This window comes from Bos mutus, chromosome 10 (genome assembly GCF_027580195.1).
Source record: "Bos mutus isolate GX-2022 chromosome 10, NWIPB_WYAK_1.1, whole genome shotgun sequence".
In the NCBI taxonomy this organism is placed as follows: domain Eukaryota; kingdom Metazoa; phylum Chordata; class Mammalia; order Artiodactyla; family Bovidae; genus Bos; species Bos mutus.
The window spans coordinates 72,295,700-72,316,200 of record NC_091626.1 but is presented as its reverse complement, the minus strand read 5'-3'; the positions used below and the strand labels follow the sequence as shown (position 1 = coordinate 72,316,200).

Genomic DNA, 20,501 nt, shown 5'->3' with positions numbered 1-20,501 from the left:
TTTTATAAATAGCTCCAGCCCCAGCTGATTTGTAAATTCAGTGGGTTTTTGTGTCGATGACATCACCCTCCTCCCCATGGCAACCCCCGACGATATCAAAATTGCCAAGCAACATTGGAGCAGCTCGGAGCCCCAAACGAGCAGGTCGCTGCCTGAGGATTTAATGGAGAAATCCCAAAGTGAGCCGGGGTGCTCGGTGGAGGAGGGACAGGCGGCTGGGGAGGAAACCGGAGCCCGCCTGCCGGGAGCCCTGGGCCAGCTGGGGCTCCGTGGCCGCACTCCCTTTGACAGCCTGCTGCTGCCGGCTGCAGGGGGCAGGGCATCGCTCCCAGCCTGAGGTGCTGGGAGCCAGGAGCAGCTATCCAGGTGACTAAGCCGGCCCACGGACACTGAGTCACCCACTGGCCTGGAGATTTCTTCCTTCCCTTTTGCATCTGATTATTTTGGGAGCTGGAAACTTGGAGCTGCACCTGGGTCCCGCCCCTTCCTGCTCTCCCCTCCCTACCTGGGGCTCCACGGAAGATGGGACCTGCCACAAGCCTGCCGCCACCCCCTAAGGATATGGAAGATGCCGTGGGGGCCCGAGGTGCCCGGGAGAGATGTCCGTCGCCAAAGTGCAATAGCAGATAAGGTGATGAGGCGGCCTATCCTCTGGAGGTGTCGGGAGAGAAGGGGAGTCTGGTCCAGCCGACCGGAGTCCTCCTGCCTGGCTTTGAACACACCTCCTACAAGATATTTCTATAAATGAGTGGCTCCTAGGGTCAGAGTGGCACTTGGAGATCAAGGCTGGATTGGCTTAGGCTGGCCTGGGGAAGGTAGGTGGCTCTGCTGGGTGTGGCTCCACGTGTGTGTGTGTGTGTGTGTGTGTGTGTGTGTGTGTGTGTGAGAGAGAGAGAGAGAGAGAGCGCGCGAGAGAGAGGAGCAAATGTGTGAGAGCAGACCACGGGGAGCCAGTGAGAGTTGGGGGCGGGGGATCCAGCATCCATTCACCCTGACCGATACTGGGCCTGCCCAAGATGGGTGCTGTTGAAAAGGATGCCAGGCACCCGGCCTGAGCAGGTGAGGCGCAGTTCCAGCTCAGATGGGCCCAGGACCCACTGAGTCCACGGGACAGAGACACACAGGATGCCAGGGTAGGGAGTGGGCCAAGGTTGGAAACCAACCCCCCAGAGTGCCGGACAGCGCTTGGGCTGCCCCGTCTTCTGGCAGCCCTGGGCACTCAGCTTCCTACAGGAATTCATCCCTCTCCAGTGTGTCTCCCACCGAGCTCGTTTGGGGACACCCCTGGGGAAGATGTTGCCCAGGGCTCCGGTCCCCCATACTCAGGACCCAGAGGGCCAGCCCCTCGGGCCCTCGACCCCACACGGCATGCTCCGGTATATGTCAGGCCAAGGGGCGTGGGCCCCCGCCTCCCCCACACAGCTGGCAGCCTCACAAGCACACCGGTGAGTAAGCCGCCGGGAGGGAGGAGGCTGTGTGCCCACAGAGGCAGGACGACACCAACCAGGAGCCTTCGGGAGAAGCAGATGAGTGAGAAAAGCACTGAGGTTTTCTTTTTCTTTTCCTGAAGGGAGTGCCGCTTCCTGAGCTAGAGACAAGCGGAGGCCTGCAGTGGGGAGCTCGGGGCCCAGCTGCCAAGGACAGCTCAGGTAAGGTCCCTGCGGCTCCCAGGCAGGGTGGGGGTACCGAGGTGTTCAGGTTGCCCACCATCTGGAACAGGAGCGGCAGTTGTGGGTTTCTGGGCTCAGGAGCCCCACGCCCACACCCCACCCCATCTGCCCCCCTTCCAAGATGGATTTGGAAGCAACCCTGTCCAAGCTGGCCTCTGGCTCCCCAGCCAGAGAGAGAAATGCTTGTTTCCACTGCTCCTGCCTTCACCTCCCCTTCCTGCTGGGTGGTGCACGCACTGCCATCAGGACGCCCCTCCGGGAGGCCCCACCACCTCTGGGACACTCCCCTCATGTGTTCATCCCACAAATATTTATGGAGCATCCACTGGGGCCTGGGATCCAAGTCACACCCTCATGCTGAGCTTGACTTGGCACAGATTCTGACTCTGAAACTTGGCATCAGCCCAGTTCAGGGGACTGCTGGGCTGAGAGCAGGCCCCAGGGTTAATGACCTAGTCAGAGCTTTAGGGACACCAGGCCCATTGAGCTCCAGTTTATAAAGCACTAGGGACCCCCTACATCCCGCCCCCACCCCACCCCGCAAGAAGCAAGGCTCATATGGTGTAGTTTGCTTTTTCCCTGATATCACACACCAAGGTCGGAGGGTCCTGCTTCGGGTCTCTCCTTAAGTGATTTTGGTGGGAACCAGGTTTCTGAAGTTGAGGATGAGCTCTGGACTGCATGGTCCCCAGGCCTGGTGGGCCTGGGACTCAGCCTCACAGAAGCTCACCTAGCCAAGAATAAGGCCTCTGGGCTAAGCAAGGGGTCCTCTTTGCAGCTCAGGAGTGACAAACCTGGGAGCCCTGGTGACCAGGGTGCCTTGTGAAGAGGAGTTGGCCCCAGGAGCAGGCCTGGGAGCCCCTGATTTGGGTGGAAAGCTCCGTGCACCCTGCAGTGGCTACAAGGGAGGAAGATGGGGGCTGCATGGACCTTTCAGTCCCCCAAGGACAGACATTCTTGGTGAGCTGAGCAATCTGGAACATGCCAGGCACAGGGAGAGGTGCAGTCAGGTCAGCGGCCTCCAGCCAGGGCAAACCCACTCTGCACAGAATCCCCCAAAATGACCAGGAATGCTCCTATCCTGGAGGAGCTCAAGGGACCAGAGTCAGGATGAACACAAGTGTCTCCCACTCATTTAATCCCCATACCTGGTTCCAGGGCAAGGAAAAAGGGAGTCTTTACTAGCTGTGGCATTACCATCTGAGGGGTATTCCCACTGCCTGGGAAAAGGCCACTCCACGCCTGGCAGTGCCCTATGTATGCAGAGCTGAGCAGCATCTGGTGTCTGGCTAGGGGCAGAGAGGCAGCAGCTGGGGAGCACCAGACAAACAGCAGGCCAGCAGGGTGGTAGCTGGCTGGGCTGGGTGGGAGGCCCGGACAGGGAGGAGGCACAGACCCTGAGAGACCACACTGCTCACCCAAATGGCCCCAGAGGTCCTCTGTGCACTCTGTCCTGGGTTCAGAAGGCCAGAAGGACTTGGGGGAAGATGACCTGTGGCCAGAAGCAGAGTCCTTCCTGCTGGATGCCCCCCACACCTGAGTGGGAAGGAGACTCAGTCGGTGCGAAGCTTGCTAGCAAACCTCATAACGGGCCCTCTGCAGCCTGTCCCTAAAAGAACTAGCCGACAGGTTGGACTAGATCATGGAAAATGGAAGCTTCGGAATCCGGAAGAGCTCTGACTTCCTCAAGGCGGGCTGGCCCTCCTGTCTGGGATTAACAGGCCCACTGGTCCTGGAAGCTGCCCTTTCCAAGCTCAGTCCGAGGGCCCATGAGGAGCTAAGGTGAGAGGTGTGAGGGGTGGGATAAAGGAGGGGACTTGTCTTTTCTGGGTGAGGTGTGGGCTGTAGGCGGCACTGGAGGATGGCCACTGGCCCCTTGTGCTGGCTCACTGGCTCGCAGGCAGTGAGGAGAGATGGCCTGACTGCAGGGAGCCAACTCTGGTGGCAGGACAGGGTGAGGGATGGGAGTGCTGAAGAGTGAGCAGGACAGAACCCTTGCCCTGGGGAGCTTACAGCCCTTCAACAGACAGGGGAGAGGAAAGCTGAACAGGATGGATTTTCATACCCTGGGGGTAGTTAGCACAGGAAGGGGTGGGGCAGGGGACAGGTTCCCTTACAACTCCATGACAACATACCCACCCCAACAAAGGGACACTCACGCTGGCCAGCATTTTCTATAAAACCTCATCACGACTCACCACGCAGGGCAGAGACTTTACAGAGGGACAATGATGGCTTTTTGTACACCCATGGGCTCTCTGTGGTGACCTTTCACCCTTGAAGTGCTTGGTCAGCGATGCTGACACCTTTCTGCTTGGCTCTGGTTTTCCCAAGTTCACCAAGACTTGGGGGGCCTCAGGCCTCTGGCTAATGGGCAGGGGGGAGGGAGGCAAGGCTGTGTTCTCTTGCACACTCAGGCTGCCCAGGACTGGGGACGGGGAGGGGCTCCACGTGCTCAGAGAAGCCTGACCAGGAAGCTCAGGTCTGCTGGTTCCCAATTCTGGTCTCTGAATCCCATGCGGCAGGAGCCCAGCCCGCTCACCCACTGCAGGGCAAATAGCAAGGAACCAGTCACCTTGCTCAAGGCCCCCACTGCCTGCTCGCCACCCCGCCCCTGAGTGCTGCTGCTGTGGCAGGGTTAAAACCTTAAAACCGGGAGGACTAGTTGTCTGGTTCAGTCCTGGCCCGGCGCCTCCAACCTCCATTTCCTTTCGGCTTCGAATGAGGTTCCCTAGGGAGTTGTGCAAGAAGACCCAGAGGGTGCAGAGAGACAGGGACCAGCTGTGCATGCAGAGCACAATCCCAGGCCAGTGGGCAGGAGTGCAGAGGAGGGAAGGGCTGCCCCAGATAGGAGCTGGCCACCCTGGATGGATCGCTGTAGAGCATCAAGCCAAAGGGAAGCCCCAAAACTGTGTAACGTAGCCCTTATCATTTCACAGAGTGAAACAGAACCCAGAGAAGGAAAGCGGGGTCCTGAGATCACAGAACTGACTGGCAGCAGAGTCAGTTTCGGGCCTGGGGGTCCCAGCCTTTCCATTAGGAGCATCGGTAAAGGCGCCCCCAAGCAGGGCCAGATGAGAGCTGCCAGGTAACTCAATGGTTGGGAGAGGCAGCCAGCCTGACACAGTAGGAGGCCAGACAGGTTCCCTTGCTCCTCTGTGCATCCTGCCCTAACAGGGTTGGGCCCTGCCCTTCCCCAGCCCCTACTTCTTACTTGACCTGGAGCCCCAGCTCAGCCCGTGCTCTTTCGCCAGCTCCCCACAAGGAGACAGGCTTGACCCCCTCCTTGGACCAAGCCACTCTCTGATAAACAGATTCAGCTAATTTGTAAATAGATAGACTCAGCTCTACTTGTCCCAGGAAGCATTTTCTATTTTGAACATAAGCCTGTTAATGTCTGAAGCCAAAGGACAGGGTAATGGTGATAGCATCTAGGAAGGAAAGAGATTCTGGAGCTGACTCTGTGACCGGGAGGCACACAGGAGATCCTCTGCTTCAGGTGGTCTTTTCCCCGGTTATATGCCATGATCCTGGGCAGGAATTTAAGCGTCCACCATCAAAGGTCAGATTCCAGGAGCAGGCGGCCTGTCATCTGTCATTTGTCTCCCTGACACCAGGCCCAAGCTGGCTTTTATATCCCACGATAGTGGGTTTTTCTGGGAGATGGTATGTCAGGGATCAGGAAAGGTGGAGATCTCAGACCCAGGGACATGAATGCAAGGCCAGGAGTTAACAAGCATGCAGGCCTCCTATAGAGGAGAGGTTGGTCAGACAGGAGGTGGAGCTGTCTCTTAGCAAGAACCGCTGGGAGGAGAGGCGGGTAGGGCAGTGCACACCAGGACCCTTCATGTCAGTGTTCACATAAAGGTCCCACAGGCCCTCCCAGGGCGGTTGAGGTGTGGTCCGGAGACTAAAGAATGAAACACCCTGAGAACTGATGATGGTAGCTGTCTGCCCACACCCCATCCTAGCACCCTCTAAGCATAGCCCAGCCCAGCCAAGTGGCAAGTCATGTTCTCACACTGACCCAAGGCGGATGCAGAAGGTGGAGTGCCCCAAGCTTTATAGCAAGATGGTTAATGCTCCCAAGAGGCCACATGGGCCAGAGTCTGTGACCTTCGTGCATTTAGAGCTAAGGTGTCCCCCAGAAGGTTGTAGATGTGGCTTAGGCAGCCAACATCATGCTTCCTCACTCTTTCCTTCCCTGGATCTGGCCGGAGTTCGTACCTACTTGGAGCACAAGCCTTCTGCTGCTCCAACTCACTTGTCCTTCCTGAAAGTCAGGCCCTTGGCTCCAGGACATGGGTGCCCATCAGAACCCTGCCCTGACCTTAGACTGGGGGCAGCTCCTGGAGGTTCCTGGGAGAGAGGCAATGACAATGAAGGGTTTCCATTCAGGAAGCTTCCAGCTGTTAGTGCTGCCAGCAAAAATGCCAGCTAGAGAACTAAACTGCCAACAACAGACATTTGGATGGAACTTTGGAGCCCATTAAGAGCAGGGGCTGCAAAGTGATCATAGTGAGAAGATATTAAAGGAATTCATCATGTCTCTAAAATGAGTGTCCTTAGCACAGAGGTGGCTCTTTCTGGTGCCACCCGCTCCAGGGTAGCTCATGCCCCCATGTACCCAGGAAGGGTGCTGCAGTCTACCCTGACCCTGCTCCAGCCCCTTGAGGTGGGTGGACAGTGGCCCCTGCATCTGGGTGATTCGTCCAGGTCACCAGGTCCCTTTGGGACTTTCAGGAAGCTCAGCCTCAGTGTCAACTTTCATTTAGAGAAGATGGGCCTATGTATTCTAGTTGGCAAAGGAAGCCCAGTACAGATGCATGCTTGAGGAAAGGCAGGGTGTGGTCATTTCCTTCAGCTGAGGTGCAGAGTGGCAGTGACCAGGCAGGGGAGTCCTATGGACTTTCCCCAAACCTAACTGGGCCCCGGTGGTGCTGCCAGATGGGGCTGGGGTTCTCTCTCTGGGATTTGGAGTGATTTAGTATCTAGGTCTCCTGGAAGAACCCTGGGATTCTGCCCTGGTGGTACACTAAACTGGGCTCCATTGCTCCCAGTGGCAGCTTGTGCATACATGATGTGTGGGAGGGGTGTTTTCTCCTTGGACCCTTCAGCAGCTGTGAGGGCCAAGAGCCAAGAACTCTCACCCTGTTTGGGGGTGCTGGTCCTTTGAGGCCCCTGTACCCCAATGCTCTAGACCTCATTATTCTACCATCTTCCCGAGGAAGAAGGGTACATGTATGCATGCTCAGTTGCTCAGCTATGTCAGACTCTTTGCTCCCCTATGGACTGTAGGCCTCCAGAGTTCTCTGTCCATGGCATTTCCCAGGCAAGAATACTGGAGTGGGTGGCCATTTCCTACTTCAGGGGGTCTTCCGGACCTAGGGATCAAACCCACGTCTCCTGTGTCTCCTGCATTGCAAGCATATTCTTTACCCACTGAGCCATCAGGGAATCCCCCTAAGAAGGGAACCCTCTCCCCCCTTATACACATCAAGAAACTAATGCTGAGACAAGCTGGAAGTCTAGAAAGGCAGAAGGGCTCCAATCCTGTCGGAACTCATGGTCTCTGTGGCTAGATTCAACCTCCCTCCTGCCTGAAGACCCCAAGGGTTTGGCAACCTCAGCTTTCTCAATTCATTCTCCCAAACCCTCAGAGGTTGCCTCCCAGGTCCATCAGGAGAGAGATGGATAGTTTTATCAGGGTGAGGGGCACTGATCCAGACCACCCCAAGAGCAGGAAGGGACAGGCGTAGGCAGCCTACAAGAGAAGGGGAGGAAGAGATCTTCTCCAAAGAATGCCTCCTCTCCTCAGACTAGGGGCTCAGGGTGAATGGGCTGCTACTCCTCCTAGAGGCCGGCCCCAAGGGGTTTCTCCAGCCAGGTAGCAAGCAGGTGCAAGGCCCCACCTCCCCATGTGGCCTGAGGGTACCTGGCACATTCTGGGTCTGTGAAGGACAGATGGCTTGATGCAGGGATTTCAAGCAGAGTGCTGGCTCATGACTCAGTAAGAGATGGCAGAAACTGAGGCCCTCTCTGCCCCTCGTACCCAGGGCCATGTGGGGTTCCTCATCCCCTCACCAGAAATGGAGGAGAGATTACCCCACACACTTCTCTGTGTCACATGACTTGCCCTTCCTGGGTGGTAGTCAGGGCCAGCACCAAGAGGCAAATTACCAGTGCCTCTCCAACCGACTGCTGCCATGGACCTGACCCCGCATGGTCAATCATATCTGACAGTCTGCAACCAGAGAACTCTGAGCAGTACTGAGTTATAAGAATGGACTGGGGACAGATACTCTTGGGTTGAAATTCTGGCTCCACCACTCAGTAACTACAAGACCCTGAGCCGGCTGCTTAACCAGTCTGGGCCTCATCTGTTTCCTCATCCATAAAATGAGAATAACAACAGTACAGTCCTTCTGTCTCAGGGTTGTTGTGAAGACTTGAGTGATGATATATGTAAATAGCTTAGCATGGGGCCTGGCCCATCAGAAGCATTCAATAATCGGTAGGCATTATTATTAGAGAAGGGCAGTCACCCAGAGAAAGGACCCTGAGGAAGCTTTTCAAGTCACGGAGCAGAAAGGTGCCCGGGAAAGATAATGTGTTTGTGTTTCCAAACCACAAGTTGATCTGTATCTCTCCTCCTTGGCCCTAACCCGGGCTCTCAGCTCAGATGTTTCAACAGGCCCTGACAGCCACAGGCTGAGAGCCAGGGAGTGCCTGCCCTGCCCATGTGCCCTCCCTGACACCCTCCCAGACCAGGCTGGTTGACCAGTGCCCCAGAGCTGGTAGGGCTCTGAGAACCACAGCCCATGGGGAAATGCCAGCTTTCAGTGCCCTAGTCCAGCACTCCTGCCCAATCTGTGGAATGGCAGTACATGGACAACTCCCTCGACCAGAAGGCCTATGCCAGCTGCCAAGGCTCTTCAAAGGAGGGTGTGCCTGGGCCCTCTCCCTGTGCTTGGGGTGGCAACCTGGCAATAGGCCAGAAGGAGGCTTGTAGATGCTGGAGAAGAAGCTGTCCCTAGACTGTCCCCGCCACTTCCGGCACTGTTATTCTGCCTCCTCCTCCTGGGCAGGGCTGAGTTGGGAGTGGATGAGAGGAAGATGGGGAAGTGGAGAGAGTCGCACACAGAAGTTACTCACTCAGGATCCATTCTGTACCTCCCAGCCATCCAGATAAGCAGAGGGTCATCCAACCCACCGCAGAAGACCCATCTGTACCCCACCTGGAAGCGCAGAAATGTGGAGCTATGATGGGCCCAAGAGGCCCCCTAGTCTAGTCTGGTATTCACTATGGGAACCTTTACTCTAGCACATCTGACAGATTTTATCTGCTTCTTGAATACCCCCAGAGATGGGGGATTCATTACTTTCTCAGTCAGTCTTACTTAAGTAGGAGTCCTGTCTCTCTTAAGGCCCCAAAGATCTCAAAGATGAGAGGCCCCCCAAGTTTCCCTAGACTTTCTCCCTATGGGGTAAGGATGGGACTTGGCTTGTAGCCTTTCTGGGATACCCAAGCCTGGATCCAACCAAATTAAATACCAGTTCATTTCTGATAATACTATAATGTTCACACTTTAGTGTAGCTTAACAGTTCAAAAGTCCTGCTTAGAACTGTGGTTTTGGTATATAAGGTATTTTAATTAAAAGAAAATAATTCATGTGTGTCAATTAAAAAAATAATTTAGGGTGTTGATTCTAGGTTCAATGGTGTAATGCATTTCATTCTAGCTTTGGTTCCTGCTTCATTTCAAATCCTCAACAACCATTTTCCCCTCTCCCTCCTTCTCCCACCCAGCACAACCAGCTTCCCATAGCCAGCCTGTCCACCTGGCATCACCATGCCTTCCCCAGGGAGGCTAAGGACGGACATGCAGCCAGACAGGGTGCAGGCCTGTTTGGAGTGATGAATTCCCACTGGCCATCTCAGCTGTGTTTGGTGGGAGCCTACAGTAAACTGTGCATAGCAACTGAGCCTAAAATGCAGATTCTTTATTCATAAATTGCACGATGTCTGAAGAATCAGTGAGCAAAACTGTACATGGCAACAGTGACCTCAATGATAAATTTTGAGGTGCTCAAAGTGATGAAAATCCCTGCATTGTCCCCAGTGCCTGCCACTGCTTTGGGGGGCAGCCATCTGGGGTCCAGATATACTGAATTTCTAAGCTAGAATCCCCTGGATATTCAGTTGGACACAGCCCTCTCTCTGGACCCAAGGACAGCAGGAGTCTTCTCACTTCCTTGTTTAGGGAAGAGACAGATGGCCCCTGCCCTTCTCCCACACATATAAACACAGGACAAACCATCCTCCAATCCAGGGGCAGGGCAAAGGGCAGCCCAGAGTGAGCCACTTGGGATAGCCATCCTAACCCTCCGCCAGGGCACTGCTGGGGACAACTAGGAGATACTGGCTCTAGAACCATATCTTCTCCTCTGTTTGGCGGGGGTGGGGCTGGGGGTGGGGTGGGGATCCAGGGCTCCCGGAAGCTTTCTTTCCACAGAGGTTCCCTACAATCCTGAAACCAGAGGGTTCTCAAAACTGAGCAAGATCTGACAAAGGCATTGGGATCTCTATAATTTCCGCTTTCCTGCCCACACAAGGGGGCTACCCCAAGGCAGTCGTGGAACCTTGTCCCGATGGGACAGGACAGGCCAAGGTGGCAGGTTTCAGGGCGCTCCACGGTGTGCGGGTGGGGGGTGGGTACACGCCGCCTGGGCGTGCGTCTTCAATGCAAATCAGGAGTTAATTACAGAGAGGCGCTCGGTGGACAGTCCAGGTCGGTCCTCTACGCGGCAGCCCAGGGTCCGAAGGGAAATGTATAGGTCACGGTAGGCAGCGGCCGGGACCAGTACAGGAAGGCAAAGGGCTGGCGTTGAGCAGAAGGGCGCTCCTCGGGAGAAGAGGCCCCCTGGCCGCTGCCCCTGCACGCCTCGGCGACTTCTCCCGGGCTCTGCGTTCGCCGCGTCCTACCTGAGGCCACACCCCGAAATCAAACTCCGGGCAGGTGAAGCCGGCGCGGCACAAACATGTAAGCCCGGCCTCTCCTCGTCGTTCCCGGCGCCTCCCGGCGGAGGGTGGGCCGGACTGCCGCGGCCTTTCGGAGGGCTCTGGGGGCTTCCCGCTCGGCAGGTGGGTGTCCTGACCGCCAAGGGGCTGTGAGCCCCGCCGGGGCGGGGACCGGCCTCCCCGCGCGCGAGGCTTCGGGTCCCCGGGTTTTCCTTCCCCGAAGTGCGGGGCCGCCGGCGCGGGCAGAGGGGACTCGGCTGCGCCGGGAGCCGACCTCCCTCCGCTTGTGCGCCCGGCGCTCGCGCCCAGGCTGGCGGGGGCGGGCTTCGTCCAGAGAGCGCCTCGCTAGTGCTGGCGAGGCGGGGCCGGCGGCCGCGCTGGGTCGGAGCTAGGCGGCCAGAGGGAGCGCTGAGCCTACCGCCCCCTGTCCCCGTGCGCTCCGCGGGGAGCCCGCCGCCTGCCCTCGCACCTGAGAAGGTGGCTCAGTCTGAGGCCGGGCAGAGGGGGATGGGGGGCGGTTCCGAAGCCTTTGAATTCCGGCCAGTCGCAAAATCCGCGGGGATACTTACTACCTCGGTCACAATGAATTTCTGATCTGTTTACACCCAGGCCTCGGAGGACTGGCCCTGGAAGGTGTCAGGCCTTCCCCTTCCTCGGTGCCTGAAAGCTCTGCCCTCTAAAGAGTGAGGAGTTGGGAGAAAGAAGAGGCCGGGAAGGCGGCCCAGAGGTGAGTGAGCCCCGGAAGGGTGTCCAGGGGACTTCTCGGGATCTGCGGGAGGCAGAGGCTGGGACAGTGGGCAGGCAGGTGGCCCTCCTGTGCTGGCTCGTTTTCGGTACTGTTAGGCAGTGGTCCCTCCCAGTCCTTAGTGGGCGTGCATTGTTACTTCAACCACCTGCACCCGCAGCAGGCACAGGGCTTCAAATGGCCCGCCCTTGTTCCTGGCCCAGGTCTGATGCCTGTCTGGGGAGAGGCAATGTCACCAAGGCCAGTGCACTGAATTCTTGTTTGGGAAAGAGGTTCCCAAACAGGAGGAGTGAAGCAGGCCCAGCCTTTGGGCTGAGTAGGTCAGGAAAGAGCCCCAGCCAGAGGTGCTTGTCCGCATATCCCAGCCTGCCAGATCACTCCCCAGCTCTCCAACCTGCTAAAATCTCTCCAACTTCACCCACACCCAGTGAGTGGATTCCAATTGGGAGGGAGATGCCGCTGAGGACACCAAGGGCCAAGACATGAAGATTTCCAGTGTGTAGGCTGCATTTTCTCTACCTTGCCTCATTCTGGTGTGTGTGGTTTTTTTTTTTTAAAGATATATTTATTTATTTGTTGACTTTGTTGCTGCACTCAGGCTTTTTCTACTTACAGAAAGCAGGGGCTACCCTTCATCGTGGTGTGCGGGTTTCTCACTGCGGTGGCTTCTCTTGTCGAAGCACAGGCTCAAGGGGGTGTGGACTTAAGTAGTTATGGCTTGGGGGCTCTAGAATATGGGTTTAGTAGTTGTGACACATGGGCTTAGTTTCTCTGTGACATGCGGGGTCTTCCCAGATCAGGGATTGAACCTGTGTGTCCTGCAGTGCAAGGTGGATTCCCAGCCACTGGACCACCAGGGAAGCCCATGGTGTGAGTTCTGCTGTGAGCTCTTCCCGGTCATATGTAGGACTGCAGTGGCGGGCACAGCATTTGGAACTCAGAAAGAGCTGGGTTCAAAGTCTGACTTGCCTTTGATTCCTTAGGCAAGTTACTTTGTTTCTCTCCTAACTTTAATGTAGTTATCTATAACATGGGGGTGATCATGTCTTCCTCACAAGGCAGCTGGTGAAGTGACAATAATAATTGATACAGGAGGACAGCCCCAGCAGGAGCCTACCTGCCTTGCCTCCAGTTTTGGAAAAGGTTAAGCCACCTGAGCCCTCTCTTGGAGAACTTGAAGAATGGTCTGGCTGTGTGGCAAGAGACTGTGGAGGATGTTAGAGCCAAGCAGTGGGAATAGAGTCAAGGCCGAGGGTCTGTGTAGGGTGGGTAGTGAGGCGCCCCTGGGCAGGGGCATTTCTGGAAGGGAATTGGCTTTGGAGGCAGAAACAACAGCATGCTCTGTGAAGCCTTGCAGGGCTTCACCTGTTCATAGGTGACTCTGGACATGCTGTTACCACCAGTGCAGACTGGGCCAGAGAGAGACTCTGGCTTGAGGCTTCTGGTCCTACCTCTGCCTAGAGGAGCTGTGTGATCTGGGGCAGGTCAGTTGGCTTTTCCGGGTGTATCAGGCATCGTGGAAGAGCTTGGGAGTTGGGCTTGAATCCTAGCTGCACACTCACCATCTCAGACAATGACTTCCCTCTAAGCCTCAGTTTCTCCACCTGTAGACTTAGCTCTTAAAATCTACCTTGTAAAATCATCACTGTCATGATCACAGTGTCTGACACATGCTGGGCATGTAATACACGTGTATGTGTAGATTCCCTTTCTCGGCTCTGCCTTCCTCTCCTTGGTCACCGGTCGTCCTAAAAAATATACTCAGTCAACAGGTTTGGCCCATCTCACTGCAGTTTTGTGAACTTGGAGTGAGGAAGGGAGCAACATAGAGATAAAGTTAAAACAATAACTGTAAAAACAGTCTTTTTGTGACTAGGGGACTCTGGAGGTTCTTTGGGCGAGGCATCACACTAGGCTTGTGATGACAATTTGGGCCTGTCTATGTGGAAGCTGATGAAAATCGAACAGCAAAGAGGGGCCAGGCCTGCAGCCCTGCCATGCTTCCCTCTGCCCTTGGAGACAATCCTGTGCCCAGGAAATCCCAGCACTGCCGACTGGGGAAGCGGTTGAGATTCTAAGTGTGTGAACAGAGGTCAGATGGCTGCTCTGGCTTGAGCTGTGGCTGGACCGCAACACGGCACTTGCAGGCTGGAGCCGGGCCCAGGAGGCAGGCCTGAGTCAATATTGACCTTCCCTGGCTGACCAGCCTGACTCTTCGGCCTCTCATTTAGCTGGAGTGTTGACACAAGTGATTGAATGAGACTTATTATCATATTCTTTTCAACAGCAGCCCCATTATCTTTCCCTTGGGGATTCACTAAGACCTGTAGTGTGGGTAGGATGCCAGGGGTGGGGAACCCAGACATTCTGGTGCATTCTGTGCACAGGCCGTCTGTCCTGCACACTGGGCTTCTCTCTGGGCCACTCTGGTGGGGCAGAAGAACCTCAGAGTACTGCTTTGTATCCTGGGGATGCTCTGTCCACATTTCTGCACAGCGCCCTGGGCAGATCTTTCAGAGCCTGTGAGCAGGGGCAGTAAGGGGCACAGCCTGCGTCTAGGACTCACCTACACTGCAGGGGACAATTGGGCAGAAGAGCAAATGAAATTGTCTTCAGGCCCTTTGCCTGGTGCATTTCTAGGGACCAGAAAGGGTGCTGGGGTGCCACCTCTCTTGTCACATGCAGAGGGAAGTTTGAGGCCCAGACTCCTGGTAAGCTGAGGGGGGACAGAGCTCAGCCCTACACGAAGGACGACGAGCTCTGAGGGGACAGAGGGCAGGGGCCTTAGGAAGGGGGACATCCCCATCACTGAATGCATTGGCACAGGCCAGCAGAGTGTGGGCAAGCTCCTACAGAGAATGCCAGCAAGGGATGGAAAATGAGGCAGGGGCTCAGGGGAAGCCAGACCCCAGCAAGTCCTACAGGCAGGCCGTGCAGGTCAGGGGACTAGCAACATCTATTTGGAAAAGCCAGCTAAACGCACAAGAGCAAGGATTCTGTTTTGTTCACCACGATCCCCAGAGCCTTGAGCAGAGCAGATGCCCAACAAATGAAATTTATTGAATAAATGAACGAATAATACAATTTTATAAAATTTTGAGAATAATCTTGCTGACAGATGAGAATACTCCAGTGAAAGACTGGCTTCTGTCCAGGGTATTCTCAACCAGGGGGCTGGTGAGGCACATTCCTTGTCATGGAAGGGTTGGGGGGGGTGACAGTTCCCACAGAGCATGATGAAGAGGCCGGGCAGCAGACCTCAGGGTGAAGGGCCCAGCTCTGGAGGTAACAAGGTCCCCCGTAGGCCCTTCTGTGGCTGGACGGAGGCAGCAGTGGGGCACCTTTGTACATGCTCTAGGACTCAGGGCCTTACCTCTCCTCCAGGTCACAGAGCCTCTTGCGTGACTCTGAGAATGACACGGGTGGGGTGGTAGGAGGTGACAGCTGACTGCAGCTGCATTCACATCAGGGTCTGGGTCCAATTGACAGAGATCTTTCCCTTCTTGGCTGCTTCACTGGGGCAGATCAATCTCTGAGCAAGGGCTTCCTCATCTGCAGAATGGGTACAATAATAGGCCCATCTCACGGGCTTGTGGCGAGGATTCTGTGTGTGAAATGCTCAGCCCAGAGCCTGGTGCTTACACCAGGCACTCCCTGAGGGATGATTACTAAAAATACCCCAAACGGCCCCTCCAACTGGGACAGATGGTGTTTCTCGCCTCACTGTACCTAGAGAAGCTGGCAGAGGTGAATAAATCCATTCCCCTATCACCTCCAGAAATGCTGAGTCCTAGAATGGAAGAGGGGGTCAGGATCACAAGCCGAACTTAGGGACTGCACACCCCGGTCCACGCTGAGCCAGCACACAGCCCTGACAAACCAGCCCCAGGCCTCCCTCACGGGGTCTAAGTGTGCACCCTACTCTCACTCCCTAGCCCTCGGAGGGAGTGGGGCCCCGGGGGCAGTTGCCATCTCTTTTCCCAGTCGTCTGTAGGTGGAGGGGAATCCCACCAGCCTCATCCTAACAGAGAGCTTACAACATCCCAAAGCTTATATAGCCAACCAAATCCTGTTCCCTACGAGTGGCTGCAAACTCCTTCAGGCTCGCTTTCTGGAAAGCACCTTCCCAGCCTGTAGTGTGCTCTTGTGAATCCCTTCGGTGGGGGTAGTGTCCTTTCCTTGAAAAGAATTCAACATATGGGAACAACCAGAGCCCACTGGAAGCCAGGTCTGGGGGTGAGGCAGCCACATTGGACACCAGCTCTTCTGGTGAAAAGCAGAGACCAAGGGTTAAGAAAACAGTTGACACTGGCTCTAGACGGGCCCCAGAGTTACATCCCAAGAGGACTTCTGGCAGGAAGGCAGTCTTGGAGCACATCTGGAGCGGGCAGTTTCACTCCCCAGGGTCTGCCTCAAATGGCAGTGCTCACTGGGAAGCCTATGCTCTGCTTTGTGGTTTAAGCGCAGACTCATGCCTTCGTGGCTCTGCCTTGGGTTGGTGGGTTGGTGGTGCTGGCACCCCAGGCCTGGCAGACAGATGTCTCCTCACTCAGAGGAAGAGCAGCTTGAGAGAGTGACCCACCCAGTGCAGCTGTCTGCCGTCCCTGTTATGGACCCCGGACCAGCTGAGCCACAGCCCCTAGTCCGGGGGCTCCACCACCCGACCTCCCCTCACACCCGTCACCATAGAACCCTAGTATCAGCCACAAAGCTCTGCCCACCCTCCTTGAGCCAGGCTTGCCAGTTGCCTGACTTTAGGCTGAGACCCTACTGAGGGGACGTGACCTGTGCTGGAGAAAATACTCTCCTGCTATTTCTGCAGTCTTTTCGCATGTGCCAGGCCCTGCATCACAGCTGCCAAGGCGAGCTCTTTAGAACACCCGCACCGCCACCATTGCAAAGCAAAACAAAAACAAATCCTGGTTCCAAAGTAAGGGTCAGCTTACAAGTCAGGACAGCATCCATCTCCCTTGGCCTCTGACTCACAGATCAGAACAGGAAAGAACCCAGCAATCTTGGTTGAGGAAGCGGGCCCTGGCCCACCCCCTTCTACACAGGCTGTGCAGGCCCCTTCCTGTTCACAGAGACCTCTGGGAAGGAGACTAACAACAGCCCGAGTCCTTCCGGGTGGGCATGGTGGATGGAGCAGGACTTGGGAATCAGATCTGGGTTCAAACCCCAACTCGGTCATTTCCTGGTTCTGGGACCCTGGGCAAGTTATTCAGCCTCCCTGAACCCCATCTGGATTTGCAGATGATAATAATAATGCCTGCCTCCCAGGGTTGTTGTGAGGATTCAATTAGTTGGTGCTTGAAAAGTGCCTAACACATAGTAGATGTTCAAGAAAAGTTACTTCCCTTTCTCTCTGGAGTCTCCTGCTCCTCTGACATGAGAGTCCCACCCCTCAGTGACCCTGGGCCTGTGGCTCCCTGAACTCTCCCACCAACTCCACCCTCAGTGTTACTGGGTGTGGCAGCTCTTCCTCCAGAAGGCTCTGCCAGGAGCTGACCGGCTCCCCAAGTGCCAGGCTCCGCTCGCACTGGAGGGAGCAGCCGCCTCAGGAGCTGTGCCCAGAGCTTCCTTCTCAGACTGGTTGGGGCAGGGCTCTCCCCTCCTCTCCCTTCCCCTCCCCTTCCCTCCCCTCTCTGGCGATGGTCATTCTTCTCCCACCCAGTCATGGGCCAGCCTGCTGGCTGGATGGTGACTTCCTTGGCCATTCAGAAGAGGAATGTGCAAAGCATTCCTCGGGCTAGAAACGCATCCCAGCCTAAGGAAGACTCCTAACCCCTCCCTCCCCTGGTCTGGCGAGGTGTCAGACCAGAAGGGAGGGGCCGGGGCAGCGGAGTTCACCCTGAACCAGAGCGGCGCCCTGCCTCTGCCCACTTTCTTCTGCCACTGAAGCCCACATAGTTTCTGTCAGGCTGGGCAGGAGGCAAGGCCGGGACTGGCTCTCTGAGGGGACAGCACCGTTCTTCCTGCGTCCCCCTCCAGAGTATCTTCTTCCACTGGGGTGTGGACTCAAAGCGCTGGAGCTGCTGGGTGACAGTTTTAAACGTGGGCATGGCCTGGTTTGATTTAACCTCAAGGCTGACTCAGCACCCGCCCTCCCTCAGCCCAGAGACTCCTGGGCTTGCCAGAAGGTGGGAAACTGCATGGAAGATGGAGACCTAGGAATGGCAAGGGAGGGCCCCTGTCTGGGCATTCGTGTGTGTGTCTAGGACACAGAACTGGAGAGAGGCACTCAGGTGATTGATACCCAGTGACCTGGCCACATCAGAGACTTAAGTGGGTGCTTATCTCTTAGGAACTCAGTCCTTAGGGATCACTCTTCTTTATTTAAAAATATGTTGTTTTCTTTTGGAGAAGGCAATGGCACCCCACTGCAGTACTCTTGCCTGGAAAATCCCATGGACGGAGGAGCACGGTAGGCTGCAGTCCATGAGGTCGCTAAGAGTCGGACACGACTGAGCAACATCACTTTGACTTTTCACTTTCATGCATTGGAGAAGGAAATGGCAACCCATTCCAGTGTTCTTGCCTGGAGATTCCCAGAGATGGGGGCGCCTGGTGGGCTGCCATCTATGGGGTCGCACAGAGTTGGACATGACTGAAGCGACTTAAAATGCAGCCCATTGTCTTTACGGAAAATTCAGAAGAGTACAAAGATGGAGTAGGAGGAAATCACCTGGGACCCCACCAGTCAAACGCAACGATAATGAATATTTTGCTACATTTCCCTTCAGACAGTCATTGTGTTCATACTGCATTTACAAATTAATCTTTGTAAAATCTTTACAAAAATCCTTGTGAAATCTTTAGAAAGAAATTACTATTGCTAACCTAGGCCTGCTTTGGACAAAGAAAACCTTGGAGGTTTAATTTGTCCTTGGGACCCATGGGTATGGATAGGTTTGGGCCCCAGCAGGTCAGGGCCTCCAGGAGAGGCCCCCATAGTCACTCACAGCAGACCTAGGGCAGGAGATGGCCAGACTATAGGTTTCCCCCTCCAACCCCCTACCATCACTTTATTATTTTACCTTTCACATTTAGAGCCAGTTAGTTTGGGGATATGATACGAATTCGTTTTTCCGGATTCTTTTTTTTCATATGAATATCTAATTGCTTCAGCTACATTTATGGAAAAGACCTTCAGTTCCCACCATATTGCACTGTCACCTCTGTCGTAAATTAAATGACCTTATGTGAGTGAGTCTATTTCTGGATGCTCTCTTCTGTTCCACTGGTCGACTCATCAATCTGTGTGCCAGTTCCACACTGCATTAATTATGGTAGCTTTATAATCAGTCTTGATATCTAGTAACGTAACTCTCTAACTTTGTTCTTGTTCAAGACTGTCTTGGCTATTCCTGATGCTTAGTTTCTCTGTACCTTTTAGAATCAGTTTGTCAATTTCTTTTTTTTTAATTGAAGGATAGTTGCTTTACAGAATTTTGTTGTTTTCTGTCAAACCTCAACCTGAATCAGCCATCAGATCAGATCAGATCAGATCAGTCACTCAGTCGTGTCCGACTCTTTGCAACCCCATGAATCGCAGGACGCCAGGCCTCCCTGTCCATCACCAACTCCCAGAGTTCACTCAGACTCACGTCCATCGAGTCATTGATGCCATCCAGCCATCTCATCCTCTGTCGTCCCCTTCTCCTCTTGCCCCCAATCCCTCCCAGCATCAGAGTCTTTTCCAATGAGTCAACTCTTCGCATGACGTGGCCAAAGTACTGGAGTTTCAGCTTTAGCATCATTCTTTCCAAAGAAATCCCAGGGCTGGTCTCCTTCAGAATGGACTGGTTGGATCTCCTTGCAGTCCAAGGGACTCTCAAGAGTCTTCTCCAACACCACAGTTCAAAAGCATCAATTCTTCGGCGCTCAGCCTTCTTCACAGTCCAACTCTCACATCCATACATGACCACAGGAAAAACCAGAGCCTTGACTAGACGAACCTTTGTTGGCAAAGTAATGTCTCTGCCTTTGAATATGCTATCTAGGTTGGTCATAACTTTCCTTCTAAGGAGTAAGCGTCTTTTAATTTCATGGCTGCAGTCACCATCTGTAGTGATTTTGGAGCCCAGAAAAATAAAGTCTGACACTGTTTCCACTGTTTCCCCATCCATTTCCCATGAAGTGATGGGACCGGATGCCATGATCTTCATTTTCTGAATCTTGAGCTTTAAGCCAACTTTTTCACTCTCCACTTTCACTTTCATCAAGAGGCTTCTGAGTTCCTCTTCACTTTCTGCCATAAGGGTGGTGTCATCTGCATATCTGAGGTTATTGATATTTCTCCCGGCAATCTTGATTCCAGCTTGTGTTTCTTCCAGTCCAGCGTTTCTCATGATGTACTCTGCATATAAGTTAAATAAGCAGGGTGACAATATACAGCCTTGACGTACTCCTTTTCCTATTTGGAACCAGTCTGTTGTTCCATGTCCAGTTCTAACTGTTGCTTCCTGACCTGCATACAGATTTCTCAAGAGGCAGGTCAGGTGGTCTGGTATTCCCATCTCTTTCAGAATTTTCCAGTTTATTGTGATCCACACAGTCAAAGGCTTTGGCATAGTCAATAAAGCAGAAACAGATGTTTTTCTGGAACTCTCTTGCTTTTTCCATGATCCAGTGGATATTGGCAATTTGATCTCTGGTTCCTCTTCCTTTTCTAAAACCAGCTTGAACATCAGGAAGTTCACGGTTCACATATTGCTGAAGCCTGGCTTGGAGAATTTTGAGCATTACTTTACTAGTGTGTGAGATGAGTGCAATTGTGTGGTAGTTTGAGCATTCTTTGGCATTGCCTTTCTTTGGGATTGGAATGAAAACTGACCTTTTCCAGTCCTGTGGCCACTGCTGAGTTTTCCAAATTTGCTGGCATATTGAGTGCAGCACTTTCACAGTATCATCTTTCAGGATTTGAAAGAGCTCAACTGGAATTCCATCACCTCCACTAGCTTTGTTCGTAGTGATGCTTTCTAAGGCCCACTGGACTTCACATTCCAGGATGTCTGGCTCTAGGTCAGTGATCACACCATCGTGATTATCTGGGTCATGAAGA

The 20,501-nt window shown here is 54.4% G+C and overlaps 1 protein-coding gene across 3 annotated transcripts in view; it reads left to right on the top strand.

Annotated features, from left to right (window-relative positions):
* The first annotated feature begins 1,567 nt into the window (after positions 1-1,567).
* PAK6 (p21 (RAC1) activated kinase 6) overlaps positions 1,568-20,501 on the top strand; it is a 38,023-nt gene continuing 19,089 nt past the window's right edge. The window contains exons 1-2 of one of the 3 annotated variants that reach the window (XM_070378533.1): positions 1,568-1,649; positions 11,302-11,419. The gene's annotated coding sequence lies outside the window, so the exon portion shown is untranslated. Of the gene's footprint in view, positions 1,650-10,083; positions 10,816-11,049; positions 11,170-11,301; positions 11,420-20,501 lie in introns of those variants that run through there. The other 2 variants (XM_005888938.2, XM_070378534.1) reach the window with 2 other exon arrangements.